The sequence below is a fragment of the Anabrus simplex genome, chromosome 1, assembly GCF_040414725.1.
Source record: "Anabrus simplex isolate iqAnaSimp1 chromosome 1, ASM4041472v1, whole genome shotgun sequence".
Classification (NCBI taxonomy): domain Eukaryota; kingdom Metazoa; phylum Arthropoda; class Insecta; order Orthoptera; family Tettigoniidae; genus Anabrus; species Anabrus simplex.
In genome coordinates, this window is record NC_090265.1 from 449652206 (window position 1) to 449678240 (window position 26035).

A 26035-nucleotide genomic window follows, 5' to 3' on the forward strand; every position below is an offset into this window, starting at 1 on the left:
ACGCTTCATGCTACCCCAGATCTCATGACTCAAGATATGGGAGCATGCAATAATAGGTTTTCAAGACAGATGACCCACCAAACATTCCCGAATTACGGGTGGAGATAACTTAATTTGTGTGTCCTTTCAACGAAATTTGTTCAATGGCATGTTCAGTAATCTTCAGAAAGCTTAGAAATAATTTGTGGTACGTGATGGTATACGTACATTATGAACACACATCGAACTGCACCAACGCGATTAAATAACATTTCAGAGTTCTTCATTTTGATGTATGCGGCATTTTCACTACTCCTAACTTGCGTATTAGCAGTGATAGAGCAGATAATTCTCCAGAAATTTATCAGGTACTAATTTCAAGCACAGTCTGAGTCCTGAGTCCTGCACAACTCCAAAACTGGAAGTCTCGTTACTCAATATTTCGACACGACGACGAAACCAACCCATGTCCTTCCAGATAATCCAAGCACGCCTTTACAACAGTAATGGCGTGTGGCGTCCGGAAAGGCGTGGTGCAGGTCTTTCGAGTTGACTCCCAATAGGCGACAGTCCTTCTGTAGAAAACGGCACTCCATCCGGTTGAATTAACCCAAGAAAGTTAAAATCCGCGACCCAGCCGGGAATCGAATCGAACACGGGACCCATTGAGCCAAAGGCCTGCATGTTAACAACTTATATCCATAGAACCTGACATAATAATAATAATAATAATAATAATAATACAGCACTGTTGTAAGACTAGAAGGCTTATATGCTTCGGAGACACTGCGCATGAATCGAAAAGGATTTATCAATCAACTACTTAAAAGAGAACGCAAGCTACTACGGAAGATCTTAGGCAATAGATGGGTTGACGGGCATGTTCGTCAGAAATCCAATAAAGCATTATACAGCAAGATGGAACCGATAACAATAGCAACTAGAGACAGGAGATTGCTGTTTTATGAGCACATCTTCCGTAAAAATAATGACCGACTTACAAGGAAAATTTGGAATTTTCTAAAACCAGAGGCATCTGAGATGGTTCCAAGAGTGTGAAAAAGATCTGGGAGAGGTGGGAATTACGTAGGATGAAATCAATGGCAGGGTTAGTTTCAGAATGATGGTGAAAAGCTATCATGGTTTCATGGTGGAGACAGAACTCAGAAGTTGGAGAGACCCTTTATCAGAGGAGCGGAAGAAAGCTCTGATCAACTGGCTATAGAGGTACTGGCAGGATGTCAAAGCCGGCAGATGAACAAGACTTATGGACTGAAAATGAGATTGGTTTTTAACACGCAGTTCACAGAGGCTCAATTAGAAAATAATAATAATAATAATAATAATAATAATAATAATAATAATAATAATAATAATAATAACAATAATAATAATAATAATAATAATAATAATAATAATAATAATAACAATAATAATAATAATAATAATAATAATAATAATAATAATAATAATAATAATAATAATAATAATAATAATAATAATAATAATTCCGAGGTGAGTTGGTTGGGCGGTATAACGCTGGCTTTCTGAGATAAAATTGGCGGGATCGATCACTTAGTCTAGTGGTATTTAAAAGTGCCTAACTAAATCGGCTTCGTATCTGTAGACTTAAACAGCACGTACTGTCCTTGCTCACGTGAAACAAAATTCTGGCACCTCGTCTTCTCCGAAACCAGTTAAAGCACTTAGTGGTATGAAAAAGCAAGAAATGATTATTTAATAATGATAGTATAAAAAGCCTCCGTGGCTCAGGCGGCAGGGCGCACACCCCTCACCGCTGGGTTCCGTGGTTCAAATCCCGGTCACTCCATGTGAGATTTGTGCTGGACAAAGCGGAGGAGGGACAGGTTTATCTCCGGGTACTCCAGTTTTCTCTGTCATATATCATTCCAGCAACACTCTCCAATATCATTTCATTGCCCCAGAGGAGTGCGACAGGCTTCGGCAGCCGGCACAATTCTTATCCTCGCCGCTAGATGGGGGCTTCATTCATTCCATTCCTGACCTGGTCGAATGACTGGAAATAGGCTGTGGATTTTCAATAGTATAACAAAAAAGTAAGTATAATAATAATGTGATCTGTACATGATTCTCTCTTTGAGGAACAACTTAGATTGCCTCTGACCTGGCATCTCTTTTCTGTTCGTATAGCACAAGCAGACTACTACTTACACAGGAAGAGAAATAATCAGCTATTTGATTTGTTGAGTATTCATATTGCTCATTGATTCATGACAGAAGTAAATGTATACGACATGCAAGAGTAGTAGCTTTAACTAGTAGTAAATATGACTGCTACTTAGAGCGTTATTGCACGCAGACACACTCATGGTCTCTTCGCCAATGAACGCTCGTTCAGTGATAGGGTCAAGTTTCTGTATGCATAATTGAAATGGACATTAGAAAGACGTTTTAGTATCAATTAACCTGTGGGCTAACAGGTGGAGGATAAAAGTGTCACCGCGGGGAGCGATTTCTATGATGCCTCGTATTGTAATGACGCATTGCAGGTCATGCCCGTTAAATGTTTTTTCTCTTCCCTTACGACGCTGTTTCTTCGCCTGTAGTACTCTCAACTCAGCAATATTAATGGAACAATATGCTCTTCTGAGAGATATTCTGCTACTGAACTGAGTGACTCGCTTACTGCAAATCTATATTTCAAATAATGTTATTATTATTACGTTCTACAAACTACTTTTGCGGGTTTTGGAGACTCCGAGATGCCGGAATTTTGTTCTAATTCTTTTACACGGTGGTAAATCTACTAACATGCAGCTGAGGTATTTTAGTACGTTCGAATACTACCAAACTGAGCTGGGGTCAAACCCTCCCATTTGATCTCACAATGCTGTTTGAGCCACTCAGTTCGACAACAATTTTTAACACCATGCTTTAAACCATCCTCATTTCAGCAAACCCTTCAACCTTTCTTGCGTAATTCCTTGAGTTTCTTGGATTAGCCTGTTTATTTCAGGAACTTAATATGAAAAATACCAGGGTATTAAAAGAAATCTGTAAGAAAGTGCATGATTACAAAATACTCCTTCTTGCTTCGCCTTCTTCGTGTTCCGTTTTTAAACATATTTTTCTCTCCTTTGGGAATGAAAAATGAAAACCCACAACCTGTTTTCCAGTCATTGACCGGGTCAGGGATGTAATGAATGAATCAGATATAGGCTGTGAGTACGATGGGTTCGCCACTCCCAACGTGATTTACTAATGACTGATAGATGCTATGAAATGAGAATGGAGAGTGTTGCTGGAATGAAAGATGACAGGGAAAACCGGAGTACCCGGAGAAAAACCTGTCCCGCCTCCGCTTTGTCCAGCACAAATCTCACATGGAGTGCCCGGGATTTGAACCACGGTATCCAGCGGTGAGAGGCCGAGGCGCTGCCTTCTGAACCACGGAAGCTCCTTCCCTCTTTTGTATGACTCTACAGTACTGCACCCTTTTAAATTCCATGGGTGCAGTATAATCCTTTTTTCTGTTATAATCTCTTCCGGAATATCTCATATTATGTCCCAAAATTCATCCTACTTCTTCTATACGTCCTTCGTGGTTACACATACCCAGATATGTGATAATTTTCATTCCGTCAATAAATATATCTAAAAAAAGAATGCTTTTAAATGTTCCTCTGCGGATCTGTTTTGGAGATTGGAGTTCATTCGGTATTGCATGTCGTACGTGACGATAGTACACTAGCAGAAATGAAAAGCAAGTGTTAAAAACCATTGTCTTTGAACGAAATTTCTCTGTATCCTAGTGAGAGGCCCTTACTGGATACTATTTGCCAAGTCAGCTGAATTCAGATTTTTTTCAGAGAGAGAGAATGCTCCTCTGTCGAGTTATCTCTTTCATCAGTATACACCCATGTTTCATCAGTTATTTACGAAAATATGTTCCGGATAAAAGAGTAGAGTGAAACGGATCAAAACCAGAGAACACCGGGCGAGTTGGCCGTGCGCGTAGAGGCACGCGGCTGTGAGCTTGCATCCGGGAGATAGTGGGTTCGAATCCCACTGTCCGCAGCCCAAAATATAGTTTTCCATGTTTTCCCCATTTTCACACCAGGCAAATGCTGGGGCTGTACCTTAATTAAGGCCACGACCGCTTCCTTCCAACTCCTAGGCCTTTCCTATCCCATCGTCGCCGTAAGACCTATCTGTGTCGGTTTGACGTAAAGCCCCTAGCAAAAAAAAAAAAAAAAAAAAGAGAAATTTTAAACCCCAGAGGGGATACCTGGACCATATTTCCAGTATGCAGCAAGGAATTGAGAAACATTTGGAGGCCTTTAAGGTGTGGTACCGAAATGGCTACAGTAAGAATATATGGCTAAAGGATTGGGTGGCTCAAAGTAGTCACGGAAGTTAGGCAATCCTACAATATTTCACTCTTCTCGTTTACGTGAATAATTTACAGAGAGGCATATATTAGCAGAGTGGAATTCAGTTGCATGGAAGTGGAGTAAATAGTTCAGGTTATGACAATGATTTGGTCGGCAGAATGTGCTGAAAATTTGCTCTCTAATAATATTTCGAATCACGAAAACAATTTAATCGAATATGATACGAAAATTATCATTTCCGAAATTGATGTAGCCAAACAGGATTGAATGCCACGTAAGGAATACTAAGTTATCTTCATGTTCTTAGGATATATATATTTCCCAGGATGGTAGTTCAATAAGTGAAATTGAATTATTTAACACAACGCCCCAGCTCAAGTGCAGGTAGAAAGAAAGCAAAGCCTGCAGTTTCCCGACCTCGAAACTAGAAATGTAGTAAAATGCAGGGAGTTTGCAGTTGTAAGTACGGTGTTTTGTAAGAATTGACTTTCCAAACAAAGCTAGTTTGCGTTTACTCCCATACAGCAAAGTCAGTCTGAACACAGATCGCTGTAGAGATTAGTTTCATCTCGGAGCTGACTTCTTTCTTACAGAATACCGTTGATTGTAACTGCGAGCTCACTACATTAGCTTTGCTGCTCATTTATTCAGTCTCACTTACTGGAGTACATACTACCGTGGAAGAACACATCCTAGTTACTAGAAATGATTTACCTGTTCCAGTTTTGTATTCCCAACCAGACATTCAATTCCCTTAGGTTTCTTCCCTAACGACATGACTTTAGTCTTGTAAATTCCAATATTCATATCATATTCACAGCACCTATTTTCCAGTTCCATGATATTATATTGCAGCGCAGTCTGCCATAACGACCAATAATTCGTCAACATTGGTCAAATTGCTTATCATAGACCTCCTTACCATTTTATACTTTGCAAATTTTAAATTTGAACTATGCATAACAAAGGCGAAAGACTCTATAACAGCTTAACTTTTGAAATGGTCTCAGTCAAAAATCATTGAAGAGCTGCAGTTAATCTTTGAAGATATTTGAAGAACAGAGAGGATTCCAGAAGAATGGAAAGTGGCTCCATTACACCCAATGCATAAAAAGGAGACAAACAAAAGGTTGATAACTATAGAGATGTCTCTCTCCTGCAAATTGTATAAAAGGTATTCTCAAAAATATTGCTGAATAGAGTAGAAACATCACTTGTCAAGCAACTGGGTGAGTATCAAGCTGGATTTCAGAACAAATATTTAACTTAATATCCATAATTCTCCATAGGATATTGATTCAAAAGACATTGTTGTGACTTTTGTAGATTTTAAAAAGGCCTTTGACTCGGTTGATAGAGAAACAATAGATAAAACAATTCGTGAATCTGGAGTGAAAACTAAATTGGCAAACCTAATACATGAAACCCTTACTGACACAATTTTAAGGGTGAAATTTATGGGTGAGATATCCAAACCTGTTAAGATAAATACAGGAGTACGGTAAGGTGACGGTCTGTCACACCTTCTATTCAACTGGGTTCTAGAGAAAATTGTAAGAATTTGGAACGTAAAGCTTAAAGAGCATAACATTTTTTCGGTTACTTTGGGGAGAAAAAACAAAGCCATTGAAATAAATTGCCTAACATTTGCAGACGATTGCGCTATATTGTCAGAAAACCTAACAAGTGCAACAACACAAATCAATCTTTTGGAAGAAATAGCCAACAAGACAGGTTTTAGAATATCCGTAGAAAAAACAAAATTAATTACAAACATCAAGAATGCTCCAAAACATTTGGCAAGATATATTGGTCCAGTGGAAAGAGTAACGAAATTCAAATATCTGGGAGAAATAATTCAAGAAAATGATTTAGACAAATCTGCAGTAGAAGAAATGGTACACAAGATGGAAAGAGCATATGATATCACAAAGAATGTTTATAACAAAAAGTGTTTGTCTAAAAATCTTAAAATAAGGCACTTCACTACAGTGGTAAAACCGGAATGCTTATATGAAAGTGAATGCCTGGTACTAAGCTATAGATTAGATAAACTTAAGATACTAGAAAGGAGAATTATGAGATATACCCTGTGAACACAACAGAAGTATGGAAATTAAGATCTAGTGATGAAATAAACAGGAACATAGAAAACATAACAGAAACCATTAGAAAAAGGAGATTTCAATTTTTCGGACATATTACAGAATGGATGATTCCAGATTAACAAAAAGAATTTTCAAGTACCTTTGGGACAAAAAGGCGACAACTAGCTGGATTCAATAAGTAAAGAACGATTTAGAAAGAAATAATATAAGAGAAGAAGAAATTATGGATAGAGAAATTTTTAGAAAGAGGGTAGTAAGTATGGAAGGATTCCAAGGAAGATTGAACAAGAAACCTGGTGCGAAGTGGTCCGAGGACAGAAGGAAACAGCATAGTGAAAGGATGAAATAATATTGGAAGGAGCGGAAGAGAAAACAACATAGTATGAAGAACTGAATTGAAATTGGCACGTGGTCCTTAGCAGGCCTCATCGGAAAGAAGAAGAAGAAGAAAGGTGAAAGATTACAGCTTTGTCTAGTCCTTGCAACTACCTTGAACCAAGAACTCATTCTACTGTATCGTCAATTCTCTCTGCGGACCAATTTTCAGTGTAAATGCCTTTCATTTTCTGTAATAACCTACTACTAATCCCATAATCCATGACAATTTTAAAACCTCATCCCTAGGTACTCCGTCATATACGAAAACTTCTACGAAGAATAAACATATCTGTCTATTCCTCTCGTAGAATTTTTCAATTGCCTGGCACACACTGAAATTTAGGTCCTGATAGTCCCTCTTTGGTCTGAAACCACACAAGTGTTCAGCCAACTTACACTCAACCACTTTTCGTACTCTGCTTTCCAAAATGTTAGTCGACACCTTGCCTGAAAAACTGAACAACGAAATACCTCGACAATTGCTGCGGTCCTTTCTGTTTACTTGCTTGTAGACAGGTGAAATTAATGCTTTCGTCCAATTGGAAGATACCTTACTAACAATCCATGTTAATACTCTTACTATATGAAGCCATTTCATCCCCGCTTTCCCAATATATTTCACCATTCCAAATCTAATTTGAACTGTTCCTGCCACTTTATGACAATGTAGTTTGTTTACCACATTTTAACTTCCTGGAGTGAAATTTCATTGCCACCATTATTTTCCTCCCCGTGAACTCAATTGCTTGGAAGTTTAACAGAAAGACTTACTTTTATGTTCAGATGATTTTAAAAATATCCCTTCCATCTCTCCAGATATTCCTGGATGTCTACAATGAGTTAACCGGATTTGCCCAAAGTACTATTAATTTCCGTTTTATCTCCGTTTCTAATACATTTTACTACTGTCCAGAAAGACTTCCCTGACACTTGACCAAATATTGCCAGATATTTACTGAAATATTCCCATGGTTTCTTCTTTCCGTAATGATTTCTTTGGTTCTGCTATAATAATAAGGAGAAGAATAGTAAAATCAAGGTTTATAGTGAATAGGGGGGCTGTTTTTTAACCTCCGATGGGCTATAAAAAGACACATTGACATAACAAATTTATTTTGTCTCTAAATTTTTTTAGTTTTATGCTTATTTTCCACATAATCGCCATAACATTTTAGGCATTTGTTGTCAGCTTTCCGATGCCCTCTGCAAGGAAGCCTGCCGCCAGTGAGGTAATGTGCGTATGGACAGCCTCCTGAAGTTCTTGATTTCTCCGCCACAAATGGAAGTTTACAATCAGTGAACTTTCTACAGCAATCCTAGACATTTGAATGTCTCCTTTGTACACAATTGTGACTCAACACTTAGAATACTGGAAACTTGTTCACGGTTTTTCTTTTTCTTGTCGCACCGACACACATGTTGACTGACAATCAGAAAACTCAGCGAATGGCGTCAGCTGTAATGTTTCTCACACGTTACCATAGTGAGGCGGAAGAATTCATGTCTGTCGTTACTGGTGATGATACTTGGGTCCTGTATGATACTCCACAAACCAGAGAACAGTCTAAGCAGTCTTCTCCAAAACCAGCCCAAAAGGTTTAAACTGACCCTGGGGAACAGGAAAACAATGGCTGTCGTTTTTTGGGACAATAAAGGTGTCTTGTTGGTGGACATAATGGAGCAGGAAGCTGTACAGACGCACATTGCCTCACTGGCGGTAGACTTCTTTGCAGAGGGCATCAGAAAACAGGTTCCATGATGCGACAAATAACTAAATCATTTTGACGATCATGTGGAAAAAAGTATGAAACTACTAAACTTTTAATGAATCATTTTGTTATGCCAATGTGTCGTTTTGTTACAGCCCATCGGAGGTTGACAAAGAAAACAGCCTTCGTAGATTTCAAATTTCAGTGATATCTTATATCACCCAAACTTTTCACATTGTTCTGACATAAAAATAATATATTTAGAAGTTAAGCAATTTATCGTCTATCAGTTCACTTTCGTAACGTAACAGTTTCCGATAAGCACGATTTTGAATTTTGATATGTGAATAATTGTTAATAATTGTTCATTATTCAATCTTCCACAATCTGCAGTCATCAGAATAATTTCGATAACAGGGTATGGGAAGGCGTTAGTCCACATTCTTCCATCCTATTAGATCCTAGGTAAAAATGTGAAATAGGTTTTCTGACTTCGTTTGTGAATATCTTGTTTCCGTCCCTTTTTCTTTACAGCCAGATGCTTTCTGGATTTGGGAACACTAAAGTTACAATGTTGTGTTACCCGCAGGTATGGACAGCTCCGTGACCAGCCGTGGACATTGCCGACGACTGTTCCCTGGAGCACATCACGATCTGGATACCTTAGTGAAGGACAAAGCGAACAGCAGCAGACACCAACCCAGAGCCACATCACGCCACCTGCCGAATGTGTCAAACCAGCCAGTGGAAAAGTCGTGACCGACTGCCTATGATTGACATGAAAGTATATATTATTGTTTCGTTGTGTAGGTCAAAGAATGGGAACTAAAGTGGTAAACTCAGCACGAGGTGAATTGAACTTCCAGTCCAGAATATGCTGTAACCCTCAGCACATGTAAGAGGGTAGAAATATCACGAAGTTGTTGGTGCAATATTTCAAAAATAAAGGGCCAGAGTGGCCATCATACACATTACGGGATCATTAAACTATGATCCACTCTTCCCATGGCATATGTCCATGTGGTAACTGGTAAGCCATAATTGGATATTCGCCCACCATCTGGGCGAGGTTATGATGCTTCTGGTGTGTTTTGCCCTTTGTAGGCAGTTTTCAGTACTTAAAAGTTACGATCCATTAGACCTCAAATGTAAGGAATATAAGATTGAAGCTGAATGCTTCAATATAAACTAAAAATAACATAAGGGATAAACAAGGACAACAAGTAGGATGGGAATATTACCGGTATAAAACAAAATATTGTCAAACGAGTTAATGAGTATATAAGTATGCAGGCCTACCTGTACAGTACACCTCTCTTGAGCTACTACTGATTAACCTGATTTTATCAAATTGGAAACATGCAAAATAAAGTTTTAAAAATTTGAATATAACATTATATTTAAGTTTCCTGAGACAACCTGTGACTGCATGGCACCGAACAGAATTCTGTCTGTCATGTGAATAGTACTGATAAAACATTTGAACCCGCAGGTAAGTCTTTCCACAGCAATACTGGAATCAAAATCATCACAATGATGTAATACACGTTTATGTAAACATCACTTTTATAGAAAAATGCCTTGTGAAAAGCAATGGTAAAAAATAAACTTATTTTCAACTAAGATTTGGCACGGACAAGTCACTCTAAATCAATACTGGAATCAAATTCATCACAGTGGTGTAATTCACGTTTATGTCAGCATCATCTTTAAAAAAATAGAGAAACATTTTACGGTGGTATTTATTATTATTGCCTTGAGGCGAAGGGAAACGTAACTACTAGCCTCGCAAAATTGATATTTGATTATTAATTCTAAACTCAACTTAAGTGTTCTCGAATAACTATCGATTTAATATGCCGAAGCCAAGAATCCAGGACTTCCCTGGATTTAAATACCATCAACAACGAAGGTTAATTATTTTTATAAGCTGTTATAGACGATTGATCGGGATAACATGGGAACGTGTTTGATCGCTTTCTGAAAGGCGTAAAAAAGTACGTGAGGTACAGTGAGGTATCGCATGTGGGGCATTACTCTGTACCTCACTTTAGCAGAATTCGTAATGAATTAGCGCCGAAACACTACCAGTACTGCGGAGGGAAAGAAATGATCCTTTTCCTATGGACAGTTCGGGTATGAATAAATTATAAAAGAGTGACAAGGCAATATGAATGATACAAGAGACGTGTGCCCTATTTTTACTCACAAAAGGGGCTAAAGGATACATTCTCTACCATGAAAGACATCGTGAATAGGATTCCACTTAAAGTGATTAATAGGAATTGGCCAGAAGGTTGAATGTATAACAATCCATTATCAATAAGGGTATTCACTAACCCACCGTCGGAAGCCCTGAAGATGGGTATCCGTGGTTTCTCATTATCACACCAGGCACATTCAGGGACTGTATCTGAATTAAGACCACGACCGATTCCTTCCCAGTTCTAGCCCTTTACTTATCCTTGAGTCGCCGAACACCTTCGAAATGTTTGTGCAACGTTCAACAACTAGCCAGAAAAAGAAACATGAGCTACTCGCTAACATTTATGGATGTACACGATTTTGAACGGTGGCACACTGAAGAACGAAATGTCAGCCACTCTAAAATGTACGGACCCCACCTGATGGAACACAAGTAGACGTTTGTGTTGACATTGTATGAAGCTTATCGTACCGGTCAGATTGTAACAGAGTTGCCTTTACCTACCACATTGTCCGACTCGTTGGCTGAACGGTCAGCGTACTGGCCTTCGGTTCAGAGGGTCCCGGGTTCGATTCCCGGCCGGGTCGGGGATTTTAATCTTCATTGGTTAATTCCAATGGCCCGGGGGCTGGGTGTTTGTGCTGTCCCCAACATCCCTGCAACTCACACACCACACATAACACTGTCCTCCACCACAATAACACGCAGTTCCCTACACATGGCAGATGCCGCCCACCCTCATCGGAGGGTCTGCCTTACAAGGGCTGCACTCGGCTAGAAATAGCCACACGAAATTATTATTATTACCTAGCACATTAATGAAACAATTGGGTGCAACGTGTTTGTTTGTCACTGCAGGGAAGGACACATGGTTGATGAAGTATTGGATTATGATGGATCACTGGTGAGTCGTAGGATTAGTAGGGTTAGTGCACTCACTGGAATAAGACGTCCAGCTGCAGAGCGAGAATATGGTCAGATTTTATCACAAAATGGAGCAGAAACCGATAATGCGTGTTGTATCTCATCATTAGAGTTCATCATAAGTAGGGCCCCATTCTCACAGACGGGCAGGTCGCCTACGAGGCGTCAAATCGAAAGACCTGCACCAGGCCTCTCCGGAGACCATACGCCATTGTTATCTCTTACCAGGTGTGTGCATAAGTCTTTTCCGGTTTCACTAAGAGATGGCGCCAGCGAGCAGTACGCAGCATATAAATTTGACACATATTTCAGTTTGTTCGTCTTACATTAACCTACCAACGCCCACAAGTTGAGTGAGCCAAACACTAGCGTCTGTGGTGTATCGTTCAGTGATAATCTCGACGTTTGTGCCTGAAAAAGAACATTTGTGGCACGGATTGATTTTTCTTATTTAATCAAAAGAAAAAAGCTGTAGAAAGTCATCAATTGCTGGTAGGGGACACTGTTTCGACAAGTTAAACGTGGTGATTTCAATTTGAAAGACAGTCGCGCTCTGGATGATGACCCAACTCAAACTCAACAGCAATTGGCACAATCATTAAATGTGTCACAAGAAACAATCAGCAGACGTTTAAGAACAATGGAGAAGATCAGTAAGCTCGGAAAATGGGCCCCACACGATTTGAATGAACGGCAAATTAAAAATCTCAAAATAACTTGTGCAATGCTGCTTCAATGCCACGAAAAAGAATCATTTCTGTACCGAATTGTGACGGGTGACGAAAAATGGATTTATTTTGGAAATCCGAAGCGGGGAAAATCTTGGCTGTCATCTGGCGAAGGTCCTTGAACAGCAAGGCCAAATCACGGCGGCAAGAGGATCATGTTTTGTGTCTGATGGAATCAGAGCGGTACTGTGTGTTATGAACTCCTGAAGCCCGTCGAGACCTTAATGCACAACGCTATCGCCAACAAATGATTAATTTAAATCACGCATTGATCGAAAGACGACCGGAATGGGCCAGAAGACATGGCAAAGTGATTTTTTTGCACAACAATGTGCCGTTTCACACAGCAAAACCAGTGAAAAACACCTTGAAATCGCTTGGATGCTACATCCTTCCGAGCCCGCCGTACAGCCCTGACCTGGCGGCTTCTGACTATCACCCCTTCCCATCAATGGGGCACGCGCTCGCAGAGCAACACTTCAGCAATTTCGAGGAAGTTGAAAAATGGCTCGAGGAATGCTTTTCAGCAAGACACAAATAGTTTTTTCTGGTTTGGTATTCACAACTTATCTGAAAGATGGACGAAGTGTGCTGAAGCCGATGGCAAATATTTTGAATAAACAAAAAAAAATGAATTTCCCTTGAAAATTAAGTGTTTTTTACCATAAAACCGACAAAAACTTAAGCATACACCTGGTATATATCAATAAGGGGTACTAATGCTGTTCTATTCTTCTAGCGAAGTCCGAAACCTCCGCATTTACGAACTGAATAACATGAAGTAAGTAATGGGAGGGAACACCATGAAAGTTGAACTGTACACAATACTGATGGCACAAAACACAAACGATGTTGGGAACGGTCCCATTCCTAGCGTGGTCGAGGTTCAAAACCCACAGCGATCAACGCAATGTTTCAATCCCCATTCCACGGAGGGCTTATTCATATTTCATTGAGGCAGACCAGCATTCTGAGCTGTTGAGTAGAGCCATGAATTTTAGATCTTGCCCTTGGGGTGAAAAGGTATTCTCCTATAGCAAAGTCCTTCATTAAGTTTTAATGGACTTTACCATTTTTGGTTCCTGTTAAAACCGTATTGACTATTAATATTCATCAACCTGTAATAAACAGGGCTAATAATGGTCTTCCTGTTAATACAATTGATTATACTCGTAAAATTAGTACATGCTGGTTAGTATATGCTCGGATATGTTGCTTACTACTTACCTAATTCATAACACCATCCTGCATGTTTCGAAAACTTGATCTGTTCTCCACTTCAGCGATAATAACATGTCAAAATCTCTAAGGAGATTCTTCTTCTCAGTTGCATAACTCATGTTTGAGTATCGTGATCTCTTGTTTACTTTTACTATTTGACGGTGTCCACTAGCAGTCGCCATTGCTTACGGTTTTCTGATTTCCGGACTGTCACACGAAGAGGTGCGTGAGTTGCGTCTTTGGACTGGTCTATCCATCTTCTAGGAGCTCTTCCACGCGGCCTGATAGTCTACCGTTTACTTTTCCTTGAACAACTAATTCCATCACCAATCTTTAGCTGATGTGACAGCTAGAAACCAGAATCTGAATTATTGAAAAATGAGGGTGTTATTTTAAACGGCGAATCATTTCAAAAGATGGAATATTGGCTGAATAATGAAAGAGTAAAAGGTGAACGTAACAGCTCGATTAAATGAAATGGCGTACGGATTTTAGTGCTGGGAGTGTCCGAGGACAAGTTCGGTTCGCCAAGTGCAGGTCTTTTGATTTAACTACCGTAGGCGACCTGCGCGTCATGATGAGGATGGATTGATGATGAAGAAACATACACCCAGTCCCAGTGTCAGCGGAATTAACCAATTATGGTTAAAATTCCCCACCCTGCCAGGAATCGAACCCCGGACCCCTGTGATTAAAGGCCAGCACGCTAACCATTTACCCATGGAGGCCAGACAACAGGTCGATACATAGGTAAAACGGGAAGAACCCGGCATTTGTGATTGGGAACCATGTTAACGTTATCTCTCGGATCTGTGCTCACGATGCACATAATACCAATTTGCAACTTATGAACATGCGTATTATTCAGTGGTTACCTCTAGACTGGGTGTCCCGTGATCAGGCCAATCCAAGGAACTCAAATTTTTTAAATAGATCAAGAGATCTAAAGACCTGAAATAACCTATCATTAGCTATCTGTTTCTTTTTCCGGTGGCTTTACGTCGCACCGACACAGATAGGTTTTATGGCGACAATGGGATAGGAAAGGGCTAGGAGTAGGAAGGAAGCGATTGTGGCCTTAATTAAGCTACAACCCCAGAATTTGCCTGGTATGAAAATGGGAAACCACGGAAAACCATCTTCAAGGCTGCCGACAGTGGGATTCGAACCCACTATCTGCCAGATGCAAGCTCACAGCCGCGTACCCCCAACCGCACGGCCAACTCGCCCGGTATTATTATTATTATTATTATTATTATTATTATTATTATTATTATTATTATTATTATTATTATTATTATTATTATTATTATTATTGCCTACTGTCCCACCGATTCGATCCATTTCCTTAAGGCCACGGCCGCTTCCTTCCAACTCCTAGGCTTTTCCTATCCCATCGTCGCCATAAGACCGATCTGTGTCGCTGCGACGTAAAGCCACTAGCAAATAATATTAATAATAGTCTAATAATAATAATAATAATAATAATAATAATAATAATAATAATAATAATAATAATAATCTTGGTCTTTTCCCAATTATCTGGGATCAGCACTACACGAAGATTAAGTTTAAGTCTGGATGCACTTCTTTACACCAACCCTATGCGGAGGGATGTATTCACTATTTTGTGTCTCTGTGGTGCTTGGTGGTGTAGTATGTACGTGAAATGGTGACTATTAAGACGAACGCAAACACTTCATCCCCGAGCCGGCAGAATCAATCAGGCGTAGCTAAAATCAGCGGTCCGATTGGGAATCCAAACCGGTGCTCTCTGGACCGAAGGCAGCTATGGTGAATGTTCAACTAATAATAATAATAATAATAATAATAATAATAATAATAATAATAATAATAATAATAATAAGCTGTTTTAGTTAAAAGTTCGCCAATATTTTTTATTTGGGCCTACTGAATAATAGACTATTAACATATTTTATAAACTGTAACACGATAAGGCCTTTGATTCAGAAGATCTTGGGTTCGATTCCAAGCCGGGTCGAGGATTTTAGCCTTATCTGGTTAATTTCTCTGACTTCAGAATTGAGTATTAGTGTTTGTCTCAACACACATTTATTCATATACACGAAACACTCCACACTATCAGTTACTATAGTCAATGCATCCCTCGACATAAGATCAGTGTCAGAAAGGGCATCCGGCCGTAAAAAAGTGTTAAAACACACTTTAGGTCACTGTCCACAATCGCGATCCCACCAGCGTGTAAGAAAAAGCGGCGGAAGGAGATTTTTTGGTTATTGATCGATTCCTTAGCCGGAGGGTCAGCAAAGCGGCATTTGCTCAAACGGCCTCGGGTTCGAATCCAGCTTACATTTTTACAATTATTATTACTAATATTTTTTCGCTCTTGAAATAGGTCAGCCAAATGTCAGCAGTCAGGACATGGGGGATACGAAAGCAAACACAAATCCGACGATCATTAATAAAATGTGTGACTGACCAGATGACGAGAAGCCACTACTCTTGCACGTGACTTAGCAACATGACTTAGCGTCTTATTGATACTCGATAAGAATCTGGACTAAAGGACGTCACTCTGGAATGTTGGGTGCGACAGCTTGTCCCGCCCCGGACACACTTCAAGGAAGAATGTCAAATCACTAGAGACTTCATTCATTGCGACTGTTGCCTCATTCACCTGCTGTAATGATAGGCTCCACGGGCGTAATGGCGGTTCGTTCATTCATCTCCCGCCAGCCAGTCACAAAACACGGCGTGACTATCACTTCGTTCATTTGCACAAGAGCTTCGTGCTGTATTCATCTTTTACGTGTTTACATTTAAGTGTTTACTCTTAGTCTCCAACACATATGGGGAATAAAAATGTTGAAGACAACACCAGAAATTAAGAAACGGTTTGTGTAGACCTAACATATTATTCTTCATTCATTCTCTATCATTGGAGTTGCATCGTCACTGGCTCCTAAATAAACAAATAAATAAATAATGAAGTCGCAGTGAGTAGCTCAGGCGGCAGAACACTGGACTTCTGATGTCAAGTTTGTAGGTTCGATCTCGGCTCAGACCGATGGTATTTGAAGGTATTAATATATAATAACCCCGTGTCAATAGATGTACTAACAAATTAAGGAACTCTTGCGGGACAACGTTCCGACACCTCGACATCTCCGAAAACCGTATAAGAAGTTATTTAGTGGCATGTAAAAGCAATAACAACATTATTACTAAATAATAATAATAATAATATCAATAATAATAATAATAATAATAACAATAATAATAATAATACTGGACTGAGAGAGTTGACAGCAGTGTTGACAACACTGTAAGAGTGAAATCCCATTAATTGATTGTGTCAATTCCGCTAAAAATCCGCTAGATTGTTCAACATTTGTTTTAATTTGATAACAAATACCGGCAAATACATAAATGAAGTATGTAATCTTGCATATCAGTTTCCCGAGTTGGAACGAAACTTAATAGAGCATAGGTGGCAGTAACACCACCATAGCGGTTCTATGATTATAAAAATCTCTGGCTACAACCGAGTCTATAAACATCATCCTCAAACTTCCTCAAAGTGATTAGTGGTTAATAAAATACAGTGTTCCGCAATAAATAAGGCTGAATTGCTCCCGGCAGATTAAAATTTAATACCTGTGTATAATTCCGAAAAGAAAGTAGCCTGTTGTCGAGCTGGAGAAAATATATTCGCCGCTCCAGTATGCTTTTTACTTTTACAATGATGTTTTAGGTCACTTTATCGCGACCCCAACGTACATATACAAAATGTACACTCCACGTAAACAGCTCCTTCTTTCCTAGGTTTTGAAAGAAACCATCTTCGAACAATTTATCCTTTAACCATTCACTCCTAAATGTTCGGGTGTATTGTGGTTTAGGTATTTTTATAACACTTAGTAAAACACTTGGTATTTACCGTATAATACAATAATGTGTTTCTGCTACACTCCATTAAGGATTAGACAACATAAATTGATAAATTAAATCTTTTAAATATAACACAGAATGTATCCACAACATACAGATGAAAATCACAAAAATGCTAAATACGTTAAAATAATGACCCCTGTAGAGCTGCGGTAGAATGAGTCAGTCCAGCACAGTTATGAACTAACTTCTTTTATTCGTATCAGAAGCAATACATCATATACATTATTAGTTAAGAATGAGAAAAAATAATTAGATAACTGGTAAAAACGCACTAGTGGTACATTCAAAGTAACAAATATATCATATATCATATCGGACCAGAATTTGTCGAGATCTCGACCATTTGGTGTGGCCTTCACTAAATCTTGCATGGTGCAAACGACAAGGCAAGAGTTGCAATAAAGGAGGTGCGCCATGGTTTGTTCATCTCCGCAGGCACAGAGGGTTGACTCTTCAGATAGACCCCACTTCTTCATATTGATCTTAGATCGACCGACCCCAGACCGCAGCCTGTTCAAACTCGTCCATGTAGACCACGCCTCTTCATTACCGACTGGAAGAGTTTCAGAGGGATCCGTCCATCCATTGAGATGAAGGGTTCTGGATCTCCAGGAGGTTAGTCTGGATGATTGAGGTGACTCATCTCAGTAGAATGTAGAAAACTTCTCCCGGATTTCAATCGTTGTTGAGCAAGTTGATAATCATGTAATGGATGTGTTTGGAAAATGCCTACTTTAGATTTTTCATGTTTGGCCTCTACTTCACATCTAATATCTGGGGTAGCAATGCCAACCAAGCAATATACCTTATCACAAGGTGTAGATATTAGGAAACCAGTTATAAGCCGGCAAATTTCATTTAAAGCAAGATCTGCCAGATCTATAACAAACAGGGCATGCATATTCTGCTTCAGGGTAGCTCACTGCTACCTGTAAATCAGTAGCTCTCATTGCTTGAGCTTTGCATTCCCCAGTTGGTACCGCATAACTTGCGAAGAATGGAATTTAGCGTCGATACTTTGTGTTTCGTGTTAACACAATGTTGTTCATATGTGAGTGCACGAACCAGAGTTACCCCTAGATATGTAGGTGTTGAGCTATGTTCCAAGAGAGCATCCTCCCAGAAAATATTCAGTTTTCTTCTTGCCTGCATATTCTTAAAGTGAAAAGCGCAAACTTGCGTCTTTGAGGTGTTAGACTTTAGATGGTTTTCTCTGTAGTATGGACTCAGTTCACCTGAGACTTCCATTAATCTCCGTTCAGCACTCTAAAACTGATCACCCTCGGTGACAATAGCTCTATCATCTGCATAAATGAAGCTTTTTGTTCCATTTGGAAAGGGTTGATTATTCGTGTATACAAATTGAAGTAGTTTGTCAGTAGGGTGGATGTTTCCTGGGAAATACCTTGTATGTAATTAGTTCTGCATCCTCTTGGAATGGTTTCTTTAGAACACAATCTAATGGCATCAATAAATTGGTCATGTTCCTCTGGTATGGGACTGATCATACTCATCTTTTTTTTTATCTAAAGAGGAAGTGAAAAATTCCCAGTTTGCCTTCTTGAAATTCTATCTTCTCTTAAAGCAAACACTCTGTGGTCTGACGGCTGCTAATATCTGGCACATTATGGGACAATGTTGTGTGTTAGAAATAGAAAGGCAGACAGATTTAACACACTGATGGGCAATCCGCTCACTCACAAAAATAAGATGTGGATTATATCCACGTTTCCACCTTCCACTGTTGAAAGATGAACGAAATTTGTTATCATGAATGAGGGACAGTTGGATGAACTGAACTAAGAAGCATACTCACAAAGGAAAACAGAGCTCGTCCGGTAAAAAGGATAAAACATATCAAATTAGTACTTCTCAATTATACGAAGAGGATTTACGGGCTCGGCCTGACGCAACTGAGAAACAACATTAGTGGCATTACCCCCAGTGATTTGGTACATTCCAACGTTTTCCACTCATTTGATTTAGTGATATTTATGCCATTAATGTGAGCCATTACATATTGCAAAGCCTCTAGAAAATCCGCAAACACATAAAAATACCTGTCCGAGTCGGCGAGACGTCAAACTAATTAATAATAGTAACTAATTAATAATAATAATAATAATAATAATAATAATAATAATAATAATAATAATAATAATAAAGTTTTACGTCCCACTATTCACTTTTACGGATTTCCGAGACACCGATATATCGGAATTTTGTCTTGTAGGAGTTCCTTTACGCGTTGGTAAATCTACCGATACGAGCCTGTGCTGGATTCGAATTTTATAAATTTTCATAAGAAATACTAGTTTAGAAAATATGAAGAACATGACGCATTAATGAAAACTACACTTCCGTAATATTAGCAGTACAATGTTACAGTTCAATTGTCTGAGATTAACCTTCTCAATTACCTGCGAGCATACCACATTGAGTAACTCAGACGGAAGAGCACTGGCCTTCTGAGCTGAAGTTGGTGAATTCGATCCCGATTCAGTGTAGTGGTATTTGACGGCGGTATAATAATCCAGCCTCGTATCGGTGGATTTATTATATTATGTAAACGAGCTCCTGCGGATAAAATTCCGATCCCTCGGGATCCCTGAAAACATTAGAGGATTAATTATTCATAATCGTTTAATTTATTCAACGACTGGTCACCTAAATATAAGCTCTGCATGTTTTAAGGCCTGTTTTTGTAGGTTAGTATCTGAGAACCTCCCAGTAGGCCTATTCGTTTAAGGACTATCGAACATTGCTCAATTTTCAACATTGATCAGTGCAAAATAACTGCAAAAACCTCAACGCTATAGACCCATTGCTTTGCTTAGTGTGAACTACAAGCTTCTGGAAAGGCTGATTTAACAACAGAATTAGCCATACAATTTTCGAAAACTTAACTGCTGAACAAGCAGGTCTTCGTCCACATCTTAACTGTACAGACTAGGCCCTATCTCTGACAACATTCATTGAGGCTAATATCCAGAAACATCAAAAGATTTTAACAGCCTTAATTGATTTAGCTACAGCATACGATACTGTGTGGAGACAAGGATTGATGCTCAAATTCCTTACGGATTTTACCTTGCTTAAGAATTGAGAATCTTATTCATAATATGATCAACAATAAACTCTTCCATGTTCTAATGAGTAACAAGTTGAGCTCCGAGAGGAAGCTCAATAACGGTCTTCCTCAAGGTTTTGTTCTGACTACTACCTTGTTCAATCAATATATATATAGCAGATATGCCGGAAACTATACCCAGAAAGTTTGGATGCGCTGATGACTGGGCTCTTGCTGTCAGTCATAGAGTCTTACAACTCACAGAGGATACACTAACCACGGAACTATCAACCATGAGCAACTATTATCGTAGTTTGAGGTTACAACCTAGTGCTGCCAAGACTGAAGTATCTTCTTTCCGTTTTAACTACAAACTAGCCAAAACTGCACGTATACTTTGAAAATAGATTACTGTCACATAATAAATATCCCAAGTATCTGGGAGTTACAGTACTGTGTAGAGATGAGAAGAATGCAAGTATGAGGAATGTGGCCTGCAAGCACGAACTTCCTGTTTTGCCCAGACAGATCGGCTCTTGTCTGCTACACGAAAACATTGACTCACACCTTGCAGTTTGCTGGATTACAACTGACAAGAGCGAAGAGCTGCCGGTAGAAGACAATATAAAGTCGCCTGGGTAGTAGCGGAGTTGCTATGGTAACCATTGCGTCACTGGCTGTGCTAGTGAAAATCCCTTCACCCCGTGCCTCACCGAGCATGTGCATTCTTCTGATCTCCCAACAATACATAAGGCTCTAAGTTTCAAAGAATAGCTTACTAAAACAGCCGCCAAGCTTAGAACTAGAAGCAATATAATGCAGAAACTGTGTGGTACGATGTGAGGTTCGTCAGTTTCTTCACTTAGGATTTCTGCTCTTGGACTGGTCTACCCTGTGGCTGAATATTGTGCATCAACATAGTTGAATACAGTTGAAGTCAGAGATATAAGTGATATTTACAACATAAGAACCTGGACTTCATTGGACAAACTTTCAACTCCACGCTAACCAGCCTGGCAAGGACTTTAGTTTGAAAACTGGCTGGTCCCGTTCATCATAACTTCCGTATACCGAAGCTCATAACTGGAGCGAGGAATGTGTAGCAGGTTTTCAAGTGTGTAATCCATCAAACCACTTCTCTTCTTGCATTTCATGGCAGTCAATGCAATGAATGTATCTTGACTGCTATTTATGTGAAAATTAGAATTTGTTCATTTTACCTAGTTCAATCCAGGAGTCTTTCATACCCAGTGGATGTCCTGAAGAGCTCATTCACTGCTAACGGAACAAAGAAATAATAAATATCCATCTTCAAAGTCACTTTACCAATGGGAAATCAGTCTCCATCAGCTGAGCCGCAATGTCTAAGGTTAAGGATAAGAGTGTATTCTGGCCGAAAGCAGGTCCAAACCTTCGCAGAGGTGTGCCTGAGCCGGAGTTTACGTACGGTAGGGTGGCCAGTTCCTTTCCGCTCCTTCATTCCCTTACCCCCACCCCCCACCCCCACCAAAAGCGCGTGGCAACCCATCCAAATCTTGACCACGCCCAATGTTGCTTAACATCGGAGATCTCACGATATCCGGTGTTTCAACACGGCTATGGCCGTTGGCCAATGTCTAAGAGAATAGTATTCTATTCTACTTTCATGAATCTTCAATCAAACCTGACAGTCTAACATTCATGATTCAAATTGATATCTTTCTCTCATTTATGATATTTTTAAGGAGGAACAGACCTGACCCGTGAACCGCCTATTGAGAAGTCCTGAGCCACGATGATCGGCTCCTAAGACTTCCGTGACAACTGTATCTGAAACTGTGGCAGAAATTTGAACCGTACATGTGATTTGTTGCTATTTGCATGTCTGCTGATTAACTAAGAGAAAGCGGGAGATATGGACCGAGCAAGTGACTGCGTGATTTGGGTCACGCAGCTGTCAGCCTGCATTCGGGAGATATTGGGTTCGAACCCCACTGTCGGTAGCTCTGAAGAGAGTTTTCTGTGTTTTCCTCATTTTCACAGCAGGCAAATGCTGGGACTTTACGTTAAGGAAGGCTACGGTAACTCCTAATCCATCGTTGCCATAAGACCTACCTGTGTCTGTGCGCGTACAACAAATTGAAGAATAAAAGTGGTGGGTAGTATGCAGATTATTTATTTAGCGTATTGTAAAAATCATATCTTCTTATAATATAGAGTATACAATAAAGTATAATAACAGTTAAAAATACAGAGCTCGATAGCTGCAGTCGCTTAAGTGCGGCCAGTATCCAGTAATCGGGAGATAGTGGGTTCGAGCCCCACTGTCGGCAGCCCTGGTTTCCCATTTTCACACCAGGCAAATGCCGGGGCTGTACCTTAATTAAGGCCACGGCCGCTTCCTTCCATTTCCTAGGGCTTTCCTATCCCATTGTCGCCATAAGACCTATCTGTGTCGACGCGACGTAAAAATAAATAGCAAATAGCAAGAGTTAAAAATAACTTCACAAGATAACTATTTGCAATACCAAACACAGATAGGCTCACAATGACAGATTGCAACTGTTATATAATTACGTTGATTGTAGCCAGGAAGTACTCAGCTGGATCCCCTGAGAACGCCGTTAGTGGACAATCTTTGGTAATGTGGTGAACAGTTTATTTTCAGCAGTTACATCAAGGAGAAATAATTTTCTATCATTTATGAAGGGAATCTACACATTGGCGACAGTTTGTTTTGATTCTTGTTCGAGGAGACCAGATCTTTCCGTGAAGCTCAATACCATGCATGGCATATTTTGCTGTTCTGGTGTAGCAGAGATCGTCCACAATTGCTTCCAAAAATTTGTCATATTGAATTCACTTTCAACTAGTCTCCTTGCAGTATTCAGAGGAGGATGACGAGAGAGAAGTGTGTTCCTTTCAATATCAGGATTAGGCCTAGGCTATTTCACGTAGTACAATACACTTTATTAAGTCCGTTTTCTTGCCTCACAGATGGAGGTGGTATATGACTTACTGTCAGCAACCAGAATGATGGAGTGCATCTGATTGTCCCTGAAATGAATAGCATGGTGTGGTTGAGCCGAGTACCAACAAGCCTGACAAGAGCAGTATTTATTTTTAGTAACTTAAGTGAGGTTCTTTTAAATTATGTAATATTTGCCCTGTCTTTTTTCTTAACCTTCGAATACTTCAGATAATTTCAAAATAAAGGTACAGTAAATGGTCTTTAATTTAAGTGAAAATTCCTAACGCATCTGGAGAGTGGAGGGTTTCTGATTGTATCCGTAAAATAATAATATTTTCATTCACCTTAAATCTTGGCACTCCATGTCATGGCATTGTTGTCTGCATCTTCGGCGGCACGCTCAGTGTCTCTCGATAAAATTGAACTAACTCAGGTATAGTATTAGCCAACGGAATTATGCTTTTGTTGCTAGACAGAAGAACAATCGTAATGTCAAAATTGGCAGGCACGTTGCACATATGGCAGCCTAAAGAAGGTCTACATGCTGTTAGCTAATGTCATACGATTATTATAAACTTAATGGAATGTAAAGTTATTCTCTCTTGCTAGTGGTTAACGTCGCATTAACACACAGAAGGTTTCCGGCGATGCAAACGTAGGAAAGGGCTAGGATTGGGATGTTAGCGGTCATGCCTTCAGTTAAGGCACAATCTTAATATTTGCCTCGTGAGAAAATGAGAAAACACGGAAATCACATTTAGGACTGCCGGCGCTGGGATTCGCCCCGCTTTCTTCCGTATGAGGAATTCGGGTTGGAATCGTGTCATGGTTCTCATTTAGTGAAGTTTTCTGACCACGTGGAACTAACGGTTACATTCAAAGAGTTCTCGTGAGTGAAGTGAAACGAAAGGCGGCTGAAGTTTATTTTTCGGGCAGCTAACGGAACCTGAAGCCGCCTCGCTGATGGAGATGCCACCCTTCACGACAAACAGCGCAACCTTTCGCAATGCTGGCCATTAATATGCTAAGTCCACACAGCGTGTAGCTCACCGTTACTTCACACTGCCTCACGATTATTTGTCCATCACGATCCAGGCAATTACGTTCTCTGTCCTGATGTTGGATGGTAAGGCTCACAATTCTGTTATCTGCGACCGGATACGTATACCTTAATTGGTTGAGGTGCTCATCTTCTCTCATCAAAATTGAGGGATCGAACCACCGAGAGAATGGCAGTTTGGTTTGCGTTAGGGAGATGATGTGTTCGAATCCCACTGCCGGCGGCTCTGAAGATGGTTTTCCGTAGTTTTCCATGTTCACCCAAGGTAAATGGTTACTCCTTTCCCATTCCTATCCCTTTGCTATCCCATCGTCGCCATAAGACCTACCTGAGTCGATGCGACGTAAAGCAAATTGTAAAGAAAATGAAAGAAAGAAAGAAAGAAAGAAAGAATGAGAGGGATATTGATGAAGTTGAAAGGTAGCCCTATCTGTAGATCACTTGTAGAGTGCACCGAAAACTGCGTGTTCTAACCCACAGGTTATTTTTACTAGTCAACACAATTTATGGTAACGATGCGATGGGAAAAGGCTAGAAGTTGGAAGGGAGTGGCCGTGGTCTTAATTAAAGTACATCCCCAGCATTTTCCTGGTGTGAAAATGGGAATCTACGGAAAACCATCTTCAAGGCTGCCAACAGTAGAGTTCGAACCCATTATCTCCCGATTAGTGGATACGGGCCGCACTTAAGCGACTGCAGCTATTGTGCTCAGTAAACCCTCAGTTTTGGAGGGCAGAATAACGTCCATTTGGCTCTCCACATCGTCGATGCCGGGAAGATCTCTGGTGACAAACTTGGTGTTTACTAGACAAAATTAACTGAAACTCAACCATGTATTTCTCAAGAGTGTTTTGGTTTCCTCGTAGAGTAAATTGAAGCTTCGATATTGTTGCACAGACAGCATAAATTGTGTGCAATCAAAATGTCTACAACTTGGTACCTGAGGTCATACGATGATGATGATTATTATATATAGCCTATATAATTCGCTGGGGCCGTCAAGGACCACGTTAAGTCTTGTTGCATTTGACACTGAACTTGACCTTGTTTAGAGCCCAAATTCTCCTCATTCTTTTGTGAGTGGGCCTGCTTACGCTCCTCTGTCCAAGGGGCACCGTGTCTTCTCTTCGGTTGCTCGTCTCGGTTTAGCCCGTTCGTCAATATTTTCTTGCGGAAGCGCTGTTAAGGGCGTCTTTAGCTGAGAAATGTAGCATTTGCAGGTCTTCTTTGGTATTTCTAAACCAGGGAATTGCTGTTTTGGGGTTTGAACAAAAAAGTGAAAGATCTCTTTAGTTAAATTTCTTCCGTCCATTCTTTTCAGATGACCGTAAAATCGTGCCAGTATTTTTCGGATTGTATCGGTAATTTTCTCTACTTAGCTGTAGACTTC